The following is a 23,714-nucleotide window of genomic DNA, read 5'->3' as shown; positions in this document are numbered from 1 at the left end:
AGATCTTCATCCAAGTTACAATTATGAACAAACACAATCTATTTTATGTATGTGAGCCAATGGCATCAACAAAAGCTAACTGGAGTCAGGAGTTATCACAAACCTGGAGTCCCCCCCCGCCGGACCGGCACTGCTGCTCCCTCTCTAACCTGGCTCTGGAAGCAGTTGCAGCTGCCCATCCCCCAGTTTCCAACTGGGCGGAGTCAATGTAGCAGCGTGAGACCAGCCGAGACACGAAGCATCACAACCGAAGCCACACGCGGTTTTTGGAAAGGGTCACTGCACAGGTAAGACTTTAACATCTGATTTTTGCTTCCACATGTCAGTTAATGCTGTTTGTGAAGAAACTTATCATGAAGTCGTCGCGTTACGTTGTGGTCCATGCTAACTACTGTCAGAATACATGTTTGTTTACCTATTTGAGCTTGAACTGCAGTTGCCCGACGTGTACCATGCTATGGCCCAGTGGCGGCTGGTCAATAGGGGGCGCTAGGGCGCCGCCCTCCCCGAGTGAAAGTGATTTTTAAATGTTTTTATTTATTTTTATTTTTTCCAAAATAATTGTTTAAAATAAATGATTACTGCTTATTTTACAAATAAATGTGTTTTGAATGATAAAGAACGAGCCATATATATAATATAAACCATTATTTACGGGGTAATTTGTGTCCACGGTCATTTGCCCTCTCTCCTGGGGCGCTAGAAAAGTTGCCCCAGCACTGCAGCAGCTCAGCCAATGGTAGACTGTTGCTGAGACAAAAAAACACATAGCAACGGGTAATTTAGCCAATTAGCGTCATCGAATTTGTTAAGCTTGGGGCGCTGAAAATATCGCCTTGGGGCCTGTAAGTATCCTAGCAACCAGAAACAAGTGTGGGAAATCGAGACGGCGTCGTAAAGTAGACAAGAACAAGAACACGCAGAGCTTCAGCTACCCGTAAGTTCTGTAAAATCACTCTTTAAACCACTTCGAAAGGAGAACTTTAGGGGGAAAACTTTGTTAAAGAACTTGGAGCTGAGAAGCCGGGTCTGAATTTAACACAGCAGACAGGAGAAAGGTAAAACTCACCAGAGGAGCTTCTCTCTGAACTGGTATGACATGAAGGCTTGGCTAACTCGATGTTGTTTTGCAAATGCAGTATTCTGCTTCCCGTGTTTACTTTTTAAAATGCCGGGGGCAGATATTACATGGACTGTAACAGGAGTTAGAGACCTAAAACATTTATCAGCGGATTTAAAAACATGAATGCTCGAAGGTGCACATGAACAACGCCGTCAAGCTAGCCGTGCTAGGCAGGACTAGCAGAGCTGCGCAGCTGGATGAAGGACACAGGATCGCGGTCAGAAAACACAATGAAGAGCTGGACCGAGGATCGAGTGTGTGAAATTCTGTGGAGCTTTTGAGCTGGCATTGCGAGACCGCGATGAGACAGCATCGTCCGACAACCCCGGCATTTTTCGGGGATTAGTCGACCTTGTGGGCTCGCTGGACGGTGTAGTAGAGGAGCACCTGAAGACCGCCACTGTGGTTAAAGGCCTCAAAGACAGTTCAGAACCAACTTTTGGACTGTCTGCTGACGGTTCTTCCAGATTCTGGAGGATATAAAAAGGGCAGATTATCTGGCTGTTCAGGCAGATGAAACAACAGACACTGCCACTCATTGTCAGCTGGTGCTTGTGCTACTCCCTCACTCCCTCACTCACTCACTCCCTCACCCCCTCACTCACACATACACTCACTCACTCACTCACTCACTCACTCACTCACTCACTCCCTCACTCACTCACTCACTCACCCCCTCACTCACACATACACTCACACAGACACACACACTTTTTCTGTGTATAGTTAACTTTAATCACCATCCACCTGTAAATATTATAATATACCATTATATTGTAATTTTGTTCTATGAATATTCACTAATGTATTTAATCCAATTGCTACATTTTATGTTCCTATGACACAGTTTTTCTTTGTATATAGTTATTTTTAAACATCATCCAACTGTAAATGTCTCTCAAGAACTTTAATTTTGTATTAAGAGTAATCACTAATATACATCTCATATCATTGTCATTATCTGTCAAACTGTTGATTTCTAAAGGGCAATTAAATGATTAGTGTTTATCCCTAAAACAATGGTATCTTTTGGTTTGGGTTCTTTTATTGGGATAGTTACTGAAAGCTTCTGGCACGTACAGCCCCACCTAGAATATTTTTCACCAGCCGCCACTGCTATGGCCTCTAGTATCTTTGTGATAAAGTTGGGGGATCTTGCTCGGTCCAAGAGATTAGTTAAATTTTGTCTGCGGCCTGCAATTGACAGAGTTACTGAATAAAGCTACACTCGACATCCGCTTTTTTCGGTCCATCTGTACCATCTAATGCAATCTAATACAACTGATCTGGCATTAAGTCTGAAGCATAAGGGTGTGTCTAATATTCTGCACCCTGATGTATGTAGGGTTGAGAAAAACAACAACTTTCATACTATGAAAATATTGTCCAGTCACCTTATGACCTCTACAGATAGAACTGAACACACATTCTGACTGTGTTAACAAAAACAAAAGGGCAGTTTCCGTGTGCTAGAAAATGTAACTAACTCTAGATAGAAAACTACTTATATATTAATGTAGATTATTTCCAGCTCTGACACCACACTGTACATGTGTTGCTGGTGTTCAGTGATGTTTGTATTCTGACTGTGAAAAGCCTTTTTTGAAGCATAAATGAAAATAGCTTGAACTTTAAATATACACTTAAACATTTGTTACACAATCAAGAACAGTATGCTTGACATCTGCCTTTTCCTAACAAATAATTTAGAAATTTTCCAAAGGATTTTTTAGTGTCAGTATGAAACAGATGACTGTAGTGATGCTAAACACAGTGTCAGTTTGTTAACTCCAATGGTGCGATTGAACTTCACAGTTGACTTCACTTAATATCAGTGAATGGGATAGTCTATTTTCAATATAATGAAAAAAAGTGTATCTGGAAAGTTACAAGTGATGACTCGATGCCTTTTTGTGGTTTTTACTTATAGCTGGAGAATGTGCCTGTGGAGGCAGAGAGTGATGATTCCCCTGGGTCCGAGTTAAACGGCCTCCCAGGATCGGGATGCAGCCGCAGGTCAGCTGAGTGAATCAGAAAGCGGTGTAAAAAGTGTGCTCTGTAGGTGCACTTGTGTGTAGGAATATGGTAGTTCAGTGTGTTTCAATGGGCGTTTTTAACCCAGAATCTACTGTATGACTACCTCACACAACTCCCACGTCAACCTGAACTGTTCCTTTAATATCTGCTCCATACAGTTGAGTGACTAGAGTAGATCCAGAGCAGTGTTTGTACAACCTCATTTGTGAATGCTTTTTAATTAACATTAACCCTGCATTAAGATTTTTGAATACTGTGCCCTAATATTTGACCATCATTATCTTTCCCAGGTAAGAGTCCCACATCATCGTCGGCTGAGAGTGTTCCACAGAGAGGGGGGAAACGAGGTGAAGAGGTCGATGAAGACAAGTGCAGCAGCCCTTGGCATCAATAATCGCAGCGTTGAGCTCGACAGGCACGTATTTTATTATCCTTTGGTACCGTGAAACAAAAAAAAAACAGCAGCAAGAAGAAGAAGAATACAGTTCATCGCATATCAAAATACACATAAGCATTTAAGATTCACGCCAAACACAACATCAACCGGCAAACACTTCTCTATCTTAAAAACACACATTCATCATAAACCTACACGTTTCATAAAACCACACACCATAACAATACGAAGCTCAACTTTAAATAATCACACAATACAAAATGAACATCAAATAACACACCTCTCTTCACCTACCAAGGGTGCAAAGGTGGCTTCATCAGCCGGCAACAGGTAGTGTACATCTTTATTTTATTTCCCCGATCGGTAACTAATGTCCAGCAGCATCTTATCGTGCAGCAAAGTGGCGTCTGACGTCAGCATTCACCTTCTTCCTTTTACTTCACGAGGTGTGCCAAACCCCGGCATGTAAACATTAGGCAGCATTCGGCTCTGGTGGCCACTTACAACAAGTTTAAGTAAAAACAGTCCATTTTAAACCTGTCTATATCAGAGCTAGAGAAGTCGATTAATTGTACTGTTATCTCAATAACTGATTCATCTTTTAGTAATTTCTAACAAAAACTGTAAAAAACCTTTTTCTACCTGCTCAAATGTGAGGATGATGCTTTCCTCTTATATGTAACTGTAAACTGAATATCTTCATCATTTGAATTATTTTACACCATTTTAAGAGAAATCACTAATGAAAATAGCTGAACTGCAGTCCAATAAAACAGCCGTGCTGTAATATTTACCTTCATATATTGTTGACATGGTCAGAAATGTGTCAACATGTTTGTTGTTGAAGTTATAGTTAAAGGTGGTGTTTTATTGGACTACATTATATCAGAGAGCTGTTCATATTTTTGCTCTGCCGATATACATAGATGAGGTTGTCAGAATATTAGGAACACCTCTGAATATAATCCAGTCCAGTATGACATTATCTGTAAGCATGACCTCAGTGCTAATACAGAGGATTAACACCTTTTCTCACTATAGGTTTCATATCAGACTGTACAGGGGGAGGTTCTGACCCCTCGTCCTCCTACAAGAGATGTGACTCCTGCAGTGAGGATGGCAGTTCAGATATAGAGGGTGAGTTAAATGGTCTTTATTATCAAATTTAATTTTACAATGAAAAATGAAAGTTTGTATAATTCCTGCTGTTGGTTGAAGTACAGGACTTGTTGGTTTTTATACTTGAACCCATCAGTTACAAGTCAAGTATATATTACAAGACTGCCTACCATTTCATGGATGTTCACTCATCATTTCATTAAGCTTAACATGTGACATTGTGGACCCACAAGCACACGTGACAAACAAGATCCGTTTATTTAGAATTGAGATTATTTTGTCAGCAGGCAAAAAGTAGGGTGCTGGCAAAAAAAGTGAGTGGAGGGGAAACCAGAGGGGTTGAGGAAAGCAGGCCACAGACTGGAAAACTGAAAAAGGTCAACATCATACGTGTAGACAGACAGACACAGGTCACAAGACTTAAATGTCATACTATATAATCATACAAGGAGTAGGTGCTCAGACAGGTGGAGGGTTAGATGATTGGTGAAATTTACACAAAGAACACAACGGGGACAACTAGGAGAGAAAAGGCAGGGTCAACAGATGTTAGTGGACAGGAAGAAAAATGAACAGATAATGATTGTGAGAATTAATCAACTTTTATTGAGATGAGTGCGGATGACATGTTCCTTTTTGTTTGCTTGTTTTTCATTTGAAGGCTCTGACCTCTCATCCCCCAAAAAGAGACCTGACCCCATCAGTGAGGATGGGAATGCAGCTATAGAGGGTGAGTTAAATGGTGTTTATTATGACTACAGGTCTCTTGGTCCATGAGCTTTCCTGAATATATGTTTTTTTGATGTTTTATGAGGCCTAGAAGGTATTAAAATAAATATAGACCGCTGTGGTCAGCTGTGGCCATAGTAATTATTATAATGTTTCTATTGCGTAGTATTTGCACGTCTATTTTTTTCATTTATTGTTTTCATTTAACATTAGGCCTACATTTTTATATGTGGACCTGGAGACAGAGCAAGAGCGACTGTCTCAGGACCTTAGCGAGGGAGAAGCTGATGGTTTAGTGATGAGGAAAGTCACTGTCGGATGGCACATCTGTCAGCATGTCCGCTCATGATGCAGCCACTTTGCAAACATTATTTAGTGAGAACAAACTAGACCTTGATTTTGTAAATAGTTGGCTTGTAGCCTATAAACAGTAAGCAACATCTAGAATCACCCTCCTTTATGGTGAATAAAGAATTATAATGCAGTCTAATAAATCTCAACTGTCTAGTCCAGTACACATGCCACACCGGTCTCTGTGAGAGCTCGTAGGCTAGGTCACATCCAGGTGGAACGATTGGAAAAAAAACAAACTCCAACACGACATTATATGAAGAAGCAGAAGTTCTGACATTTATTTTTCCACTTAAAGAACTGCTTGTAAATCTAAACAATGTAAATACATGTGAGGGTCTGGGAGACCGTTGTGGCGGCTTTAGGGCGTGCTACAATGCTGGCGGGCTGAGTGTAGAGCCCCGTTCACACTGCTCAAAAACCCTGCTAAGACCCTCTAACATCAGGCTGTTGTCAGCAATGGAAAATGGTTCCACCGGCATTCACACCTGCGTCTATTAACTCTGCAGTAGTTACAGGATTCAATGGCTGAGATGTCTTTCAGTGCACAAACTGAAGGACATGTGAAGGATTTTACTGTCAGCACTTACTACACATGAACCTTGAGTATGAATCTTCCCTGAGATTTGACTAACAGGTGCTAATGATGTCTGTTACTGTTGTGGAAAAGGGTCCAGAGGCCATGAGGCCCTCACAGAAGAGGAAGGAAAGAGGACAAGAGATCAAGACTACGGAGGCACTGGGTGAGTTCTTTACAACTGTTCAAGAAGCTTATATCAAAAAGCTAGTTTTATAATCATGACTCAACCAATATTCTCATATTTAAACAGTGCTCCATATTTCAGTGCAGCAATAATGGGTTTGTCTGGCTATTCAGTGGTGCTAAAGTAGGAAGGACAGAAAATTATATAAGAATAAATAGATAAATAGATGAATAAATTCTGGAATAGTGGAACAGTTAACATATTTGGGAATACAAATTGCATCAAATTTGGACACAATTGTTAAAACCAATTACGAACCTTTAATGAAGGAAATAATGGAATCAACTGATAGATGGATGTCCCTTCCGCTGTCCCTGATAGGCAGAATTAACATATTGAAAATGAATACACCCCCTAAAATATTGTACTTATTTCAAAATATCCCACTCCCTCCACCAGGGGATTTTTTTCAGAAAATTATACGGTTATTTATTAGATTTATATGGAAGAATAATCGGGCTAGAATTCGGTTATCTTTGCTATACCTACCATACAACAAAGGAGGTTTGAAATGTCCCAATGTAAGTTGGTATTACTGGGCAGTACAACTTAGAACTATTAGGTTTTATTTTGCAACAAAGGATGTCCCACAGTGGAAAGAAATGGAATCAGAAGGTCTGCATCTGCCCCTGCCTTTGTATTTCCCTTCAGACACATTGCCAAATTTATTAAAACAAATTACTAATCCAATTGTTAGAAATATGATAAAGGTATATTTTGAAGTAAAAAAATGTATTAAAGAACCTGCCTTTTTATCGCTGTACAGTCCCATATGGGGTAACCAGCGTTTTACTCCAGGAAGAGCAGATGCTGTATTTAAAATGTGGGCATTAAAAGGACTAGAAAAAATTCAGGATATATACTTACCTAATTCCCATAACATGATGTCTTTTGAGGAAGTTAGACATAAATATTTTTTCAAGTACCTTCAACTCAGAAGCTTTATTAGAAAGTGCCAAAACAATGTTCTAACTAAACCATTGGAATCTATCTTGGAAAAAGTATTGTCAAAGGATGGTATACGTAAAGGTGCTATATCAGAAATATATAATTTACTGGTGTCCAGTTCACCTGAGAACTCTGATTACAAACGGAACGCTTGGACGGCAGATTTAGAAATAAAAATATCAATTGAGGACTGGGAATCAGTATGTGTTAAAGTTCATACTCAATCAATTAATACCCGATTAAGATTGTTACAGTATAAATGGCTTTTGGGTCAAATTAAACCAATATAACTGTAATATCCCAGATTTATGCACAAAATGCACTGAGTTGAAGGGGACACTATTTCACTGTGTGTGGCAATGTAGTAAAATAAAATCTTTTTGGAAAGAGGTTAAAGTAGTAATAGAAAAAATGATCTCTAAAGAAATTACAATGGACCCAAAGTTTTTTATTTTAGGATTGTATCCCCAAAATCACAAATATACCAAAAGTGAAAGTATAATGATTGATTTATGCCTTCTGCATGCCAAAAGATTGATAGCAATGTTTTGGAAAAAAACTACCAGGCCAAGTGTAAAATATTGGATCAGGCAAATGTTAGCAACTCTTCCTTTAGAAAGAATTACTTATATATGCAAAAGGAAACGAGATGTATTCGAAAGGATCTGGGGACCATTCATTGTGTTTGTGAAATGTATAGACCTGTCATATGATGAAGAGGAATGAGCTCTATCTAATGTAACCTCACAATATGATTAATCCGAGAGACTTACCCTGAACATGTTTTGAATGTTATGTACAGAGGTGGCCTTGAATCTGAGACGCTGTCCTTTGTGTTGTTTGTTCATTTGTACCTCAAATGTCTCTTTGAGGCTGTTTGTAAAAACTGTATGTATCAGAAAATCTAATAAACATATTGTTTAAAAAAAAAAAAGAAAAAGAAATGCCAATTGAATTTTAAAAAGATACAGAAATTGCTTTTTTTATTACAGTGTTTTTATTTTGCATTTCTTTATGTACAGTGGATATAAAAAGTCTACACACCCCTGTTCAAATGCCATCGAGATCGAGATAAATAATTTCACAACATTTTCCACCTTTAATGTGACTTATAACCTGCACAATGCAATTGAAAAACAAACAGAAATCTTTCAGGGAGGTAAAGTAAAAATAAACAACTGAGATAATGTGGTTGCATAAGTGTGCACACCCTTTTATAACTGGGGATGTGGCTGTGTTCAGATTTAACCAATTACATTCAAACTCATGTTTAATTGGAGTGAGCACACACCTGTCACCAAATAAAGTGCCTCTGATCAACCCCAAATAAAGTTCAGCTGTTCTAGTAGGCTTTTCCTGACATTTTTGTAGCCACATCTTCCAGCACAAGCCATGGTCCGCAGAGAGCTTCCAAAGCATCAGGGGATCTCATTATTCAAAGATATCAGTCAGGTGAAGGCTACAAAAGAATTTCCAAGGAATTAAATATACCATGGAACACAGTGAAGACCGTCATCATCAAGTGGAGAAAATATGGCACAACAGTGACATTACCAAGAACAGGACGTCCTTCCAAAATTGATGATAAGACGATAAGAAAACTGGTCAGGGAGGCTGCTAAGAGGCCGACAGCAACACTGAAGGAGCTGCAGGAATTTCTGGCAAGTACTGGCTGTGTAGTACATGTGACAACAATCTCCTGTCTTCTTCATATGTCTGGGCTATGGGGTAGGGTAGCAAGACAGAAGCCTTATCTCACAAAGAAAAACATCAAAGCCCGGCTTAATTTTGCAAAAAGACATCTGAAATCTCCCCAACGCATGTAGGAAAATGTGTTATGGTCTGATGAAACCAAGGTTGAACTTTTTGGACATAATTCCAAAAGGTATATTTGGCGCAAAAACAACACTGCTCATCACCAAAAGAACACCATACCTACAGTGAAGTATAGTGGTGGCAGCATCACGCTTTAGGGCTGTTTTTCTTCAGCTGGAACTGGGGCCTTAGTCAGGATGGAGGGAATTATGAACAGGTACAAATACCAGTCAGTATTGGCACAAAACCTTCGGCCTTCTGTTAGAAAGCTGAAGATGAAGAGGAACTTCTAACACACATCTAAATCAACCAAAGAATGGCTTCACCGGAATGAGATTGAGGCTTTGGAATGGCCCAGCCAGAGTCCAGACCTGAATCCCATCGAACATCTGTGGGGTGATCTGAAGAGGGCTGTGCACAGGAGATGCCCTCGCAATCTGTCACATTTGGAGTGGTTTTGCAAAGAAGAGTGGGCAAATATTGCCACATCAAGATGTGCCACGCTGATAGGCTCCTACCCAAAAAGACTGAGTGCTGTAATAAAAGCCAAAGGTGCTGCAACAAAGTATTAGTTTAAGGGTGTGCATATTTATGCAACCACGTTCTTTTAAGTTTTTTATTTTATATTTTTCCCCTTTAAAGGTTTCAGTTTGTTTTTCAATTGCATTGTACAGGTTATAGGTCACATTAAAGGTGGAAAAAGTTGTGAAATTATTTGTCTTGCTGTCATTTTTTTACATCACGAAAACCTGGCATTTGAACAGGGGTGTGTAGACTTTTTATATCCACTGTATATAATCATTTCTTTATGTATTTATTTATTTATACTTGTCATTTTTTTGTCTTTCATGCCAAAGGGTTATTTTACCCTGAAAAAGTGTATACCTGCTGGTGTACATTCTCATTTATCAATAAGTTAATTTTATTAATTGCAGATACAGCTGCATGCTTTCACTACATCTTCCTTTCATACACTGTGACATGTGCCTTTTTGTTTCCTTGTTTTTCAGTTGAAGGCTCTGACCTCCTCTCCCCAAAGAAGAGACTTGCCCCCCTCAGTGAGGATGAGTATGCAGATACAGAGGGTGAGTTTAATGGTGTTTATTATCAAATTTACAACTTAACTTTAGTGTATAAATTACAGTCCTTGTCACTATTTCATCCTTTTGTTCCAGTACAGATTTTGTCGACAAGACAACTGTTACTTTGAAACGAAGGTCTGCTACACGACAACTTGACTTTTGAAGATTTGCACAGTAAATTGCGGTGTTGAAGTTATTGATATATTGTTCAAACACCAGTTAATATGTTTCGATGCTGGTTGATGCTGCTTGGGTTGTGCAGTACCATCAGTAGTGTTACATATCAATAAGAGAATAAGCAGTATAAATACATAAATCTAGCTCTGGTCACTGGAGTTGGCATCTTTAGCTTTACTGTACAACTGTTGATATTGATATGTATTGCTTAAGTTATTTCAGAGGTACATGTGTGCATTGGTGCAATAGTCTTATTGATGGTCACACATTCAACTTTCTTTTAAAAAATATTTAGTTTGAGACTCATGACAAGCAGAATACCTACTAATTGACTTATTAACCAGACTGTGCTCATCTAGCAGTGTATTATTACACTACAACACACACACACACGCATATATATATAGATTTTCTTTCTTTTTTTTTTTTTTACTTTTGATTTTATTCATAATGATTCTGCATCAGGAGTGTCTAGTGGTCAGATGTCTCCAGATGTCTCCAGATTCCCCTCCACATCCAGTCCAGATGACTAAGTCAGGTGTCTCTCTGTCTGCCTGTTGTTTTACCAACTGTTGGATCCAGACTGAATGACTGATTATCTATCAGTCTATACACACATATCTATCTATATATTTATATACATATGTAAATATATATTTAGATATATACGAGACTATCCTTGGGGAACATGCAGAGGGTCCTCACCCAGACTTTAAGCCTTCAAGCTCTGGGTTGATAGAAAGTCAGACTGAGAGCAGCAGTACAGAGTCTGAGTGAAACCAGCTGTAGGTGTGAGGCAGTCTCAAAGACCTGAGTGTGACTGTGTGTCTTCAGGACGACAGCGATGCGAGGATTGTGGTGGTGAGGGGCCGGGCGACCCTGAGGCTGCAGACCAACAAACCCACCCTCAACATGGAGCCTCACAGCACAGAGGTTACAGGCCGCTCAATCATGATGATTTCAGTCATTTCCTGTGTTTCCTCCTAAATCACACCTGTCTCTGCAGATTGAGGTCCACATTTATCCAGACCAAAACTTTGTTTACAGTTGTTGGAGTAATGTAAAATTAAGATAATACTGTGTATTGATTTGCTGTATGTTTATTATTGATTTTTCCATGCTCTCCGGAACTTCCGCTGTGTTTGTTGTGTATCGTCGCTGAGAGAATCGAGTAGCATGGAGCTAGCAGTATTAGCTTGACACGATGCTGTTTTCTTCTGTAGAGACTGATGTTCCCATGAGAGAGGAGAAAAGCGTTACTTACCATTGCCCTTTCTGTCATACATGCAGGTATGTGTGAGAATGTTAAAAGACAGCAGATGTGTGTCGTTATGTTGGTTAAAAATGATTTTGTGTTTTTTCATGCCAGCTACTGGTATGTTGAATATAAAAAACTTAAAAAGTCAATAGCTAAAAGATGTATAGCATGTATTTTATTTTGAGGTTCGATATTTTGAATTGTGGTTACATTTGCATTTCATACACATTCACTCTTTTATTCATATTTACATTTCATATATTGCACATTCACTTTTTATTTTATTCACAGACATTACAGTATAAAAATCCACTATATGATCACCCTAAAAGTATTGTATTTTATTTTATTTTATTTGTATCACAGCTCCATCTTATTTGTGATGTGGGTGAAAATGAGGATTCGAACAAGAGAGACTGATGTGCCCATGAGAGGAGAAAAGCGTTACTTACCATTGCCCTTTCTGTCATACATGCAGACAGTAAACTGGCTGTTACCAGTGCTCAGCCCTGACCATCCTGCCTCGTCTCTGCCCCAGTAAACACCTGAGCCTTCTGTCCCCGACCACGAGTTCTGCCAGTGCGCTTCCTGTTCCCCGTCTGCCCATCCCTGTGGCTGTTTGGCATTCTCCAGCTCCCTCGATGAAATCTCCAGCCTGCTCCCGAACGCTCGTCACCGACAGCCCCAGCCTTCGGGTCCACGAATTTTCCCGTGTGTGTGAGCTCAGTCACCTCGCTCCACTCACCGGACCCCCGGCTCTCCAGCCCCGGACCCCTTCCTTCCTCAACTACTAATCCCCACCTGTGTGTGTTCTCTCTGCTGGTTTATCAATAAAGGTCATTACCAACTATCAATCTGTTTGGTTGTGCTGCAATTGGGTCCTATCACACCCCGTTACATTACTATACTATGAATTGCTTGAAATTTCTTTCATGCCTTATTGTACAATTACTTTTTTATGACTTTTTATGCCTCACTATACAATGACTGTTTATGCCTTACTATGATATGACTTTTTAAATATCTTTCGTACCTTATTGTACAATGACTTTTTGTGACTTTCTATACCTTCTTAAACTATTAATTAAGTTGACTTATTATGCTGTCAATTTTTTATGACTTTTTATGCCTTACTAAAAGTACTTTTAGTAAGGCATAAAAAGTCATAAAAAAGTCATAGCATAGTAAGGGATGAAAAGACACAGTATAGCAAGGCATAAAAAGTCATATTATAGTAAGACATAAAAAGTCATAAAAAAGTCATAATATAGTAAGGCATAAAAAGTCATAAAAACAACATAGTATAGCAAAGCATAAAAAGTCATAGTATAGTAAGGCTTAAAACGTCATAACAAATTCACAGTTAAGTAAGGCATGAAAAGACATAGTATAGTAAGGTGTAAAAACTCATAGTAAAGTAAGACATAAAAAGTCATAAAAAAGTAATATTTTAGTAAGACATAAAATGTCAAAAAAACGACATAGTATAGCAACGCATAAAAAGTCATAATATAGTAAAGTATAAAAAGTCATAAAAAAGTCATAGTGTAGCAAGGCATAAAAAGTCATAGTTTAGTAAAGAATAAAAAGTCATAAAAATGACATAGTATAGTAAGGCATAAAAAGTCATAAAAAAGTCATATATTAGTAAGGCATAAAAAGTCATAAAAACAACATAGTATAGCAAGGCATAAAAAGTCATAGTTTAGTAAGGCATAAAAAGTAATAAAAACAACATAGTATAGTAAGGCATAAAAAGTCATAGAATAGTGAAGAATAAAAAGTCATAAAAATGACATAGTATAGTAAGACATAAAGTCATAAAAAAGTCATAGTATAGTAAGGCATAAAAAGTAATAAAAACGACATAGTATAGTAAGGCATAAAAAGGCATAAAAAAGTCATATTTTAGTAAGGCATAAAATGTCAAAAAAACGACATAGTATAGTAAGGCATAAAAAGTCATAGTATAGTAAGACATAAAAAGGCATAAAAAAGTCATATTTTAGTAAGGCATAAAATCTAAAAAAAAACGACATAGTATAGTAAGGCATAAAATGTCATAGTATAGTAAGACATAAAAAGTCATAAAAAAGTCATAATATAGTAAGGCATAAAAAGTCATAAAAACAACATAGTATAGCAAAGCATAAAAAGTCATAGTATAGTAAGGCTTAAAACGTCATAAAAAAGTCATAGTTAAGTAAGGCATAAAAAGTCATAGTATAGTAAGACATAAAAAGTCATAAAAAAGTCATAGTATAGTAAGGCATAAAAAGGCATAAAAAAGTCATAGTATAGTAAGGCTTAAAAGGTCATAAAAACGACATAGTATAGTAAGGCATAAAAAGTCATAGTATAGTAAGACATAAAAAGGCATAAAAAAGTCATATTTTCGTAAGGCATAAAATGTCAAAAAAACGACATAGTATAGTAAGGCATAAAAAGTCATAGCATAGTAAAGAATAAAAAGTCATAAAAATGACATAATATAGTAAGACATAAAAAGTCATAAAAAAGACATAATATAGTAAGGCATAAAAAGTCATAAAAACAACATAGTATAGCAAAGCACAAAAAGTCATAGTATAGTAAGGCTTAAAAGGTCATAAAAAAGTCATAGTTAAGTAAGACATGAAAAGTCATAGTATAGTAAGACATAAAAAGTCATAAAAAGTCATAGTTTAGTAAGGCATAAAAAGTAATAAAAACGACATACTATAGTAAGGCATAAAAAGTCATAGTATTGCAAGGCATAAAAAGTCATAGTATAGTAAGACATAAAAAGTCATAAAAAAGTCATAGTTTAGTAAGGCATAAAAAGTTATAAAAACGACATACTATAGTAAGGCATAAAAAGTCATAAAAAAGTCATATATTAGTAAGGCGTAAAAAGTCATAGTATAGTAAGGCATAAAAAGTCATAGCATAGTAAAGAATAAAAAGTCATAAAAATGACATAGTATAGTAAGGCATAAAAAGTCATAAAAAAGTCATATATTAGTAAGGCATAAAAAAGTCATAAAAACAACATAGTATAGTAAGGCATAAAAAAGTCATAAAAACAACATAGTATAGCAAGGCATAAAAAAGTCATAGTATAGTAAGGCATAAAAAAGTCAAAGTTTAGTAAAGAATAAAAAGTCATAAAAAAGTCATATTATAGTAAGGCATAAAAAAGTCATAAAAAAGTCATATATTAGTAAGGCATAAAAAGTAATAAAAACGACATAGTATAGTAAGGCATAAAAAAGTCATAGTATAGTAAAGAATAAAAAGTCATAAAAATGACATAGTATAGTAAGGCATAAAAAGTTATAAGAAAGTCATATTTTAGTAAGGCATAAAATCTAAAAAAAAACGACATAGTATAGTAAGGCATAAAAAGTCATAGTATAGTAAGACATAAAAAGTCATAAAAAAGTCATAATATAGTAAGGCATAAAAAGTCATAAAAACAACATAGTATAGCAAAGCATAAAAAGTCATAGTATAGTAAGGCTTAAAACGTCATAAAAAAGTCATAGTTAAGTAAGGCATAAAAAGTCATAGTATAGTAAGACATAAAAAGTCATAGTATAGTAAGGCTTAAAACGTCATAAAAAAGTCATAGTTAAGTAAGGCATAAAAAGTCATAGTATAGTAAGACATAAAAAGTCATAAAAAAGTCATAGTTTAGTAAGGCATAAAAAGTAATAAAAACGACATAGTATAGTAAGGCATAAAAAGTCATAGTATAGTAAGGCATAAAAAGTCATAAAAACGACATAGTATAGTAAGACATAAAAAGTTATAAAAACGACATACTATAGTAAGGCATAAAAAGTCATAGTATAGTAAGACATAAAAAGTCATAAAAAAGTCATAGTATAGTAAGGCATAAAAAGTCATAAAAACAACATAGTATAGCAAGGCATAAAAAGTCATAAAAAAAGTCATAGTTTAGTAAGGCATAAAAAGTTATAAAAACGACATAGTATAGTAAGGCATAAAAAGTCATAAAAAAGTCATATATTAGTAAGGCGTAAAAAGTCATAGTATAGTAAGGCATAAAAAGTCATAGCATAGTAAAGAATAAAAATTCATAAAAATGACATAGTATAGTAAGGCATAAAAAGTCATAAAAAAGTCATATATTAGTAAGGCATAAAAAGTCATAAAAACAACATAGTATAGCAAGGCATAAAAAGTCATAGTATAGTAAGGCATAAAAAGTCAAAGTTTAGTAAAGAATAAAAAGTCATAAAAATGACATAGTATAGTAAGGCATAAAAAGTCAAAGTTTAGTAAAGAATAAAAAGTCATAAAAATGACATAGTATAGTAAGGCATAAAAAGTCATAAAAAAGTCATATATTAGTAAGGCGTAAAAAGTCATAGTATAGTAAGACATAAAAAGTCATAAAAAAGTCATATATTAGTAAGGCATAAAAAGTCATAAAAACAACATAGTATAGCAAGGCATAAAAAGTCATAGTATAGTAAGGAATAAAAAGTCAAAGTTTAGTAAAGAATAAAAAGTCATAAAAATGACATAGTATAGTAAGGCATAAAAAGTCATAAAAAAGTCATATATTAGTAAGGCATAAAAAGTCATAAAAACGACATAGTATAGTAAGGCATAAAAAGTCATAGCATAGTAAAGAATAAAAAGTCATAAAAATGACATAGTATAGTAAGGCATAAAAAGTTATAAGAAAGTCATATTTTAGTAAGGCATAAAATCTAAAAAAAAACGACATAGTATAGTAAGGCATAAAAAGTCATAGTATAGTAAGACATAAAAAGTCATAAAAAAGTCATAAAAAAGTCATATATAGTAAGGCATAAAAAGTCATAAAAACAACATAGTATAGTAAGGCATAAAAAGTCATAGTATAGTAAGACATAAAAAAGTCATAAAAAAGTCATAATATAGTAAGGCATAAAAAGTCATAAAAACAACATAGTATAGTAAGCATAAAAAGTCATAAAAAAGTCATAGTATAGTAAGGCTTAAAAAGTCATAAAAAAGTCATAGTTAAGTAAGGCATAAAAAGTCATAAAAAAGTCATAGTATAGTAAGGAATAAAAAGTCATAAAAAAGTCATATTTTAGTAAGGCATAAAAAGTCATAAAAACAACATAGTATAGTAAGGCATAAAAAGTCATAGTATAGTAAGACATAAAAAGTCATAAAAAGTCATAGTATAGTAAGGCATAAAAAGTCATAGTATAGTAAGGCTTAAAACGTCATAAAAAAGTCATAGTTAAGTAAGGCATAAAAAGTCATAGTATAGTAAAGAATAAAAAGTCATAAAAAAGTCATTTTAGTAAGGCATAAAAAGTTATAAAAACGACATACTATAGTAAGGCATAAAAAGTCATAGTATAGTAAGACATAAAAAGTCATAAAAAGTCATAGTATAGTAAGGCATAAAAAGTCATAGCATAGTAAGGCATAAAAAGTCATAAAAACAACATAGTATAGCAAAGCATAAAAAGTCATAAAAAAGTCATAGTATAGTAAGACATAAAAAGGCATAAAAAGTAATAAAAACGACATACTATAGTAAGGCATAAAAAGTCATAGTATAGTAAGACATAAAAAAGTCATAAAAAAGTCATAAAAAAGTCATAGTATAGTAAGGAATAAAAAGTCATAAAAAAGTCATAGCATAGTAAAGAATAAAAAGTCATAGTAAAGTAAGACATAAAAAGTCATAGTATAGTAAGGCATAAAAAGTCATAAAAAAGTCATATATTAGTAAGGCATAAAAAGTCATAGTAAAGTAAGACATAAAAAAGTCATAGCATAGTAAGGCATAAAAAGTCATAGTATAGTAAGGAATAAAAAGTCATAAAAAAGTCATAGTAAAGTAAGACATAAAAAGGCATAAAAAGGCATAAAAAGTCATAGTATATTAAGGCATAAAAAGTCATAAAAAAGTCATATATTAGTAAGGCATAAAAAGGCATAAAAAGTAATAAAAACGACATAGTATAGTAAGGCATAAAAAGTCATAAAAAAGTCATAAAAAAGTCATAGCATAGTAAAGAATAAAAAGTCATAGTATAGCAAAGCATAAAAAGTCATAGTATAGTAAGGCATAAAAAGTTATAAAAATGACATACTATAGTAAGGCATAAAAAGTCATAGTATAGTAAGACATAAAAAGTCATAAAAAGTCATAGTATAGTAAGGCATAAAAAGTCATAGCATAGTAAAGAATAAAAATTCATAAAAATGACATAGTATAGTAAGGCATAAAAAGTCATAAAAAAGTCATATATTAGTAAGGCATAAAAAGTCATAAAAACAACATAGTATAGCAAGGCATAAAAAGTCATAGTATAGTAAGGAATAAAAAGTCAAAGTTTAGTAAAGAATAAAAAGTCATAAAAATGACATAGTATAGTAAGGCATAAAAAGTCATAAAAAAGTCATATATTAGTAAGGCATAAAAAGTCATAAAAACAACATAGTATAGCAAAGCATAAAAAGTCATAGTATAGCAAGGCTTAAAACGTCATAAAAACAACATAGTATAGCAAAGCATAAAAAGTCATAGTATAGTAAGGCATAAAATGTCAAAAAAACGACATAGTATAGTAAGGCATAAAAAGTCAAAGTATAGTAAGACATAAAAAGGCATAAAAAAGTCATATTTTAGTAAGGCATAAAATGTCAAAAAAAAGACATAGTATAGTAAGGCATAAAAAGTCATAGTATAGTAAGACATAAAAAGTCATAAAAAAGTCATAGTATATTAAGCCATAAAAAGTAATAAAAACAACATAGTATAGTAAGGTATAAAAAGTCATAAAAAAGTCATATATTAGTAAGGCATAAAAAGTCATAAAAACAACATAGTATAGCAAGGCATAAAAAGTCATAGCATAGTAAAGAATAAAAAGTCATAAAAACGACATAGTATAGTAAGGCATAAAAAGTCATAGCATAGTAAAGAATAAAAAGTCATAAAAATGACATACTATAGTAAGGCATAAAAAGTTATAAGAAAGTCATATTTTAGTAAGGCATAAAATCTAAAAAAAAACGACATAGTATAGTAAGGCATAAAAAGTCATAGTATAGTAAGACATAAAAAGTCATAAAAAAGTCATAATATAGTAAGGCTTAAAAAGTCATAAAAACAACATAGTTAAGTAAGGCATAAAAAGTCATAGTATAGCAAGGCATAAAAAGTCATAGTATAGTAAGACATAAAAAGTCATAAAAAAGTCATATATTAGTAAGGCATAAAAAGTCATAGCATAGTAAAGAATAAAAAGTCATAAAAAGTCGTACTATAGTAAGACATAAAAAGTCATAAAAAAGACATAATATAGTAAGGCATAAAAAGTCATAAAAACAACATAGTATAGCAAAGCACAAAAAGTCATAGTATAGTAAGGCTTAAAAGGTCATAAAAAAGTCATAGTAAAGTAAGACATAAAAAGTCATAAAAAATCATTGTATAGTAAGGCATAAAAAGTTATAAAAACGAGATAGTATAGCAAGGCATAAAAAGTCATAGTATAGTAAGACATAAAAAGTCATAAAAAGTCATAGTTTAGTAAGGCATAAAAAGTAATAAAAACGACATACTATAGTAAGGCATAAAAAGTCATAGTATTGCAAGGCATAAAAAGTCATAGTATAGTAAGACATAAAAAGTCATAAAAAAGTCATAGTTTAGTAAGGCATAAAAAGTAATAAAAACGACATACTATAGTAAGGCATAAAAAGTCATAGTATAGTAAAGAATAAAAAGTCATAAAAATGTTATAGTATAGTAAAGAATAAAAGTCATAAAAAAGTCATAAAAATGACATACTATAGTAAGGCATAAAAAGTCATAGTATAGTAAAGAATAAAAAGTCATAAAAAAGTCATAGTATAGTAAGGCATAAAAAGTAATAAAAACGACATACTGTAGTAAGGCATAAAAAGTCATAGTATAGCAAGGCATAAAAAGTCATAGTATAGTAAGACATAAAAAGTCATAAAAAAGTCATAATATAGTAAGGCATAAAAAGTCATAAAAACAACATAGTATAGCAAGGCATAAAAAGTCATAGTATAGTAAGACATAAAAAGTCATAAAAAAAGTCATAGTTTAGTAAGGCATAAAAAGTTATAAAAACGACATAGTATAGTAAGGCATAAAAAGTAATAAAAACGACATACTATAGTAAGGCATAAAAAGTCATAGTATAGCAAGGCATAAAAAGTCATAGTATAGTAAGACATAAAAAGTCATTAAAAAGTCATAGTTTAGTAAGGCATAAAAAGTCATAAAAAAGTCATAATATAGTAAGGCATAAAAAGTTATAAAAACAACATAGTATAGTAAGGCATAAAAAGTCATAAAAAAGTCATATATTAGTAAGGCGTAAAATGTCATAAAAACAACATAGTATAGGAAAGCATAAAAAGTCATAGTATAGTAAGGCTTAAAACGTCATAAAAAAGTCATAGTTAAGTAAGGCATAAAAAGTCATAGTATAGTAAGACATAAAAAGTCATAAAAAAGTCATAGTTTAGTAAGGCATAAAAAGTTATAAAAATGACATACTATAGTAAGGCATAAAAAGTCAAAAAAAGTCATAGTATAGTAAGGCATAAAAAGTCATAAAAAAGACATAGTATAGTAAAGTATAAAAAGTCATAAAAAAGATATAGTATAGCAACGCATAAAAAGTCATAATATATTAAGGTATAAAAAGTCATAAAAAAGTCATATTATAGTAAGGCTTAAAACGTCATAAAAAAGTCATAGTTAAGTAAGGCATAAAAAGTCATAGTATAGTAAAGAATAAAAAGTCATAGTATAGTAAGGCTTAAAACGTCATAAAAAAGTCATAGTTAAGTAAGGCATAAAAAGTCATAGTATAGTAAGACATAAAAAGTCAAAAAAAGTCATATTTTAGTAAGGCATAAAAAGTCATAAAAAAAGTCATATTTTAGTAAGGCATAAAAAGTCATAGTATAGCAAGGCATAAAAAGTCATAGTATAGTAAGACATAAAAAAGTCATTAAAAAGTCATAGTATAGTAAGGCATAAAAAGTCATAAAAAAGTCATAATATAGTAAGGCATAAAAAGTCATAAAAAAGTCATAAAAAAGTCATATTTTAGTAAGGCATAAAAAGTCATAAAAAAGTCATATATTAGTAAGGCTTAAAAAGTCATAAAAATGACATAGTATAGAAAGGCATAAAAAGTCATAGTATAGTAAGGCTTAAAACGTCATAAAAAAGTCATAGTTAAGTAAGGCATAAAAAGTCATAGTATAGTAAGACATAAAAAGTCATAAAAAAGTCATAGTTTAGTAAGGCATAAAAAGTTATAAAAACGACATACTATAGTAAGGCATAAAAAGGCATAAAAAAGTCATATTTTAGTAAGGCATAAAATGTCAAAAAAACGACATAGTATAGTAAGGCATAAAAAGTCATAGTATAGTAAGACATAAAAAGTCATAAAAAAGTCATAGTTTAGTAAGGCATAAAAAGTTATAAAAACGACATACTATAGTAAGGCATAAAAAGTCATAGTATAGTAAAGAATAAAAAGTCATAAAAATGACATACTATAGTAAGGCATAAAAAGTCATAGTATAGTAAGGCTTAAAACGTCATAAAAAAGACATAGTATAGCAACGCATAAAAAGTCATAATATATTAAGGTATAAAAAGTCATAATATATTAAGGTATAAAAAGTCATAATATATTAAGGTATAAAAAGTCATAAAAAAGTCATATTATAGTAAGGCATCAAAAGTTAAAAAAAAACTACATAGTATAGTAAGGCATAAAAAGTCATAGTATAGTAAGGCATAAAAATTCATAAAAAAGCCATATTTTAGTAAGTAATAAAAAGTCATAAAAAATTCATAGTATAGTAAGGCATGAAAAGAAAGTATAGCAAGGCATAAAAAGTCATAGTATAGTAAGGCATAAAAAGTCATAAAAAAGTCATAAAAAAGTCATAGTATAGTAAGCATAAAAAGTCATAAAAAAGTCATAGTAAAGTAAGGTATAAAAAGTAATAAAAAGTCATAGTATATTAAAGGGGACATATTATGCTCCTTTTCAACAAGTTTGAATAAGTCTCAGAGGTCCCCAAAGCATGTCTTTGAAGCTTTTTGCTAAAAAATCCACTCCGATCCTATATTTCAGCATGCCTGTAAACCCCTCTTTTTCAGCCCTGTTCAGAACAGGCTGTTTCTGTGTCTGTAGCTTTAAATGCAAATGAGCTGTGCCTGACCACGCCCCTCTCCGGAAGGGGATGCCGTACAGGCTTCTGGAACCATGCTCTAATGTTTACGGTGACTGTGACAGGCAACCTGGCGTCGGTAGCGATTTGGTTCAACCACACGACTTTTATCCAGAATCTGACCCAGAGGGAGAGACTGCTGAAGAAGTTCAAACTCTACAACTGCAGCAGGACTTTTCTGAATGGTTGGTAACCAATTTTGTGTATTTTGACATTACATTTTCAGTTTGTAAATGTGTGCTGGCACACATTTACAAACATTTATTTAACATGTAGCTAGGTAGCTAATGCTAACTGTTACTGTCTCGTCATTACTAGGAGCTCTTTTGGTAAATAAGCACTATTGTGAATTGTGTAATGTAGTTATCTGTCATGCCTCCTTAGATATACTTTTACAGTCTGAAAATGTTTGTTGTATTTGGACTGCTACAGGTGTTCAATGTCAGTACTAGTCAGATATTTTAATAGGTGCTGACAAAGTAAATCATTTTTCTCCATGTTTTGAGCAGAGATGCTCATCATGACATCTTCCTTTATGTAGTAAATTTATTTTGTGTATTACAATGAAAGCTGTAAATCAGTATAAACATGTCTGACAGCAACAGTAATCTTTAGTCAAAGACTGAACTGTGCAGTTTTCTACACTACACTGTTGTCAAGCTCCACATTATATGCAATAAGTGACATGTTATAAATTACCTATGTTATATGCACTTGATATGTAGCCAAGCTTACTTCTTACCCACCTTAGCTCCACTGTCTGTCAGTGTTTGAATTTCACAAGCTTTATATTTTGGTGAATGTTACCATTTTTCTCTATATTTTGGACAGGTGCTCCTGTGGAAACTGTGCAACCATGCCCACAGAAGCTGAGAACATCTGCTGCTAGGAGATACCACAGGTAGCATTCTCACTGGACAAACTAATCACTAATTTGTTTTGATTACATTACATTTAATAAACCATAGAATTTACCATTTGCAATTCACTGTAGGTTACCAGACGGCTATGGGAGATTAAGGAAGATTTATCATGTATGGTCGGCCGTCCTGGGTTGGAGCCGCTCTGCCTCATTGTGTTCTGCCTGCAACATGTACCGCACTGACTATGGTCCTTTACGGTTGAGAGGAATACACCAGTACGTTTTGCTTCTTTGTAAAAACATAGTTTCAATCTAAATAAAAGATTTTAGGCAGTCTTGTTTTACTTCAGTGCACATAATTTTACAATGGTAACAACACACCACAAATAGAGTAACACACCCTCAAATAAATTAGTTTAGCTGCTCTTTGATTTGTAAAGTTCTTCTATCAGCAGATAGTGTGCATATAATATATGAATTCAGAGGAGTCATTTCTTTAGTAACAATCAAGCATTTATTTACATCAAATGAGGCAGTTATAATCATTGATAATAAAAAAAACTGTAGGATTCACTGGATCCATAAAAAAAAATTGTGAGACACAACATGGATATATGTTTGCAAGACTAAATGCCCTGTCCAGTTGTTTTAGTCAGTACAGGTATCTAGCCTATAGGAGCTGTGTGATCTGGTGCTGGGGCTTCCTTGGTTGCAGAATCTGGGTCGTCATTCCAGCCTGCACGGTCCTACGCATCCATGCAGAGTTTCCTGACGCCACAGGCCGGTATG

At 33.8% G+C, this 23,714-nt stretch overlaps 1 long non-coding RNA gene across 1 annotated transcript; it reads left to right on the top strand.

Annotated features, from left to right (window-relative positions):
• Positions 1–21,833: 21,833 nt before the first annotated feature.
• Positions 21,834–23,180, top strand: LOC130183841 (uncharacterized). Its single transcript, XR_008829884.1, has 3 exons — positions 21,834–22,248; positions 22,895–22,964; positions 23,058–23,180. It is a non-coding gene; the product is annotated as an uncharacterized LOC130183841 (long non-coding RNA).
• The last annotated feature ends 534 nt before the right edge of the window (positions 23,181–23,714 follow it).

Source organism: Seriola aureovittata, chromosome 16 (assembly GCF_021018895.1).
Source record: "Seriola aureovittata isolate HTS-2021-v1 ecotype China chromosome 16, ASM2101889v1, whole genome shotgun sequence".
Lineage (NCBI taxonomy): Eukaryota > Metazoa > Chordata > Actinopteri > Carangiformes > Carangidae > Seriola > Seriola aureovittata.
Note: the sequence above shows the minus strand (reverse complement) of the source record. Positions and strands in the feature narration are given on the sequence as shown.